The 2,418-nt window shown below is 38.0% G+C and overlaps 1 pseudogene; it reads left to right on the top strand.

Annotated features, from left to right (window-relative positions):
* The first annotated feature begins 1,320 nt into the window (after positions 1-1,320).
* Positions 1,321-2,418, top strand: part of LOC116089395 — a 1,699-nt pseudogene continuing 601 nt past the window's right edge.

Below are 2,418 nucleotides of genomic sequence, written 5' to 3' on the forward strand. Positions count from 1 at the left end.
AGGCATCAACACATTAAAACCTCTTATTGTTGGTTTTTGATGTAGAAAGAAAACAAAAAATAGTAAGATGTGCACTTAGTACATTTTGGGCATAAACATTAGAAGCCTTAATAATGATATGATTTGTAACAACTTAGCCAAGGTGATTCTACCTGTAGCTATAGGTTAGATAACACATCTAATAAATCTTTACTCTTTAATTCTTCTTTTTAAAGACTTATTTTATTTACTTTATGTATATGAGTATACTGTAGATATCTTTAGAAACACCGTAAGAGGGCATCAAATACCATTACAGATGGTTGTGAGCCACCATGTGGTTGCTGGGAATTGAATTCAGGACATCTGGAAGAGCAGTCAGTGCTCTCAACCACTGAACCATCTCTCCAGCCCCAGACAACACATCTTATAATAGCAACAAAACACAGTTGATATGAATGTAGATCCAAATCGATATTCAGAGAGGCCGATTGACAGACCTATTTTTCTTGACTAATCTGAGAGAGAGAAAGAGATTTTGGGGAACATGGATAACTGATCTTTATCTGAAGAAATGTGGCTTTGTGTTGATTCCAGCAGGTCAAGAACTGTACTACAAAAGGTAGTTAAATAAACTTTCTTCTGTCTCTTAGGCTTCCCTTGGGGCACAGTGAATTGCTCTATCATAGTCTATATGTCATAGTCTATATATCATTCCTTTTATGTTTTAGATTAGTGCCCCACATAGGTCCATATGCTGAGAGCTTGATTCATGTCACACAATGCTGTTGTGACATAGTGAAAATTTTGAGAGCTGGGGCTGAGGTGACATTTTAAGTTATTGGAGACTTGCCTGCAAATGGCTTTTTTTTTAATATTTAGAAATTCATACGTGTATTTTGATTATCTTCATGCCTGAACCTGCTATTAACTCCTCTCAGAGCCATCCCCACACCTCAGACCTCCCACCACGACTTCCTATCCCCCTACTCTCCCCAATTTTGTGCCTCTCCACGTTTTTTAACTCCATAACTCACTGTTTTCAGTAGGTGTTTTCCATACACTTGCAGTGTGGTGTCATCCAATGGAGTGTGGTTATCCAACCAAAGGTCTCACCATTCAATAAACTGACTGTTCCTCATCCAGAAGGATTGGGGCTCATGAATCACGTCAGGATCCATGCTGGAATGCTGACCAGCTTGATCCTCTGCAGGCTATGCAGGTAGCTACCAGTGCTTATTAGTTTGTAAACACCATAGTCCTGCTGGGCCCAGAAAGCATTATTTTGCATTGGTGTCCCCGACCTCTGGCTTCTACAGTCTTGCAGATCCCTTTTCCAAGATGGTGTCTGAATCCTGGGATAAAGATGTCCCATTTGTGGCCGAGTATTCCAAAGTTACTTACTCTCTGCACTTTGACCGCTTGTGGGTTTCTGTGCTAACCAGTATGTGCCGCTACAGAGTGACTTCTCTACTGAGTTGGAGATCTACACAAATTCTGGTCCAAATCTGATTCACAGCATCCTCAAAGGGTGTTGTGGGAGACATCTCTTCCTCTTTCCCTGGTTCCCTACACAGCTACCAAGCAAGCCGCTTACTCTAACACATCGCCTACCAGGATGTGCTTGCAGTCTTAACAAAGGCCCAAGGCAACTCTCAGCTAAAACCTATGAAACAGTGAGCAGAGAAAAGACTTTCTTTAATTTAATTATCTGAAGTATTTTGCTACAATATTAGAAAACGAACACACTGCTGAAAAAAAGTGAAATGGAGTTTTAAAAAATTAACTCATCATCTTGATGGCTAGCATAAAATTTGAAAGAAGGAGATTTTATAAGTAGAATGAAGATTGTTTTGTAAGTGTGATTTTTTTTTTTAAAGTAAGTGGTTTGGGCTCATTAAGTCAACTGGTAGAAACAAGTTTTTAAAACGATTTTAGAGCATGAAATAATTTGTCAAAATAGCTTTTAGGAAAATAACAAGAATGTATAAAAATAGCAAAATAAAGCAGAGAGATCAGGTCTGTGTTTTAACACATTTTGTGAATCAGTTTTGGTAATTTTTTAAAGACAAGAATTCCATATAACATACAACCATTTTGTAGAACCACAGAGCATAAGTAGACATGTGAATTTATTGTAGGAGAGATAACTATCTAAAATATCTTTATAGAAATAATGAGTAAGTCACTATATTTCAAAATTTTAAAAAGGGTTAAGAATAATTGTATTTCAACCCTTTCCCATTCCAGCCTGAATGAAGCAGCCTTGTGGACCAGTGACACCCAGAGATTAAGAGTTTTTTGGAACCTGGGAGGGCACAGATGGCTACTTATCACACCACAAAATGAATATACTGAATTGCATCGCAAATGATATGGATATCGTTTGAACTACCATGAGAAAAAGAGAAAAAAAGATCAGCAGGCCCATGAACGTTC

Source organism: Mastomys coucha, unplaced genomic scaffold, assembly GCF_008632895.1.
Source record: "Mastomys coucha isolate ucsf_1 unplaced genomic scaffold, UCSF_Mcou_1 pScaffold14, whole genome shotgun sequence".
In the NCBI taxonomy this organism is placed as follows: Eukaryota; Metazoa; Chordata; class Mammalia; order Rodentia; family Muridae; genus Mastomys; species Mastomys coucha.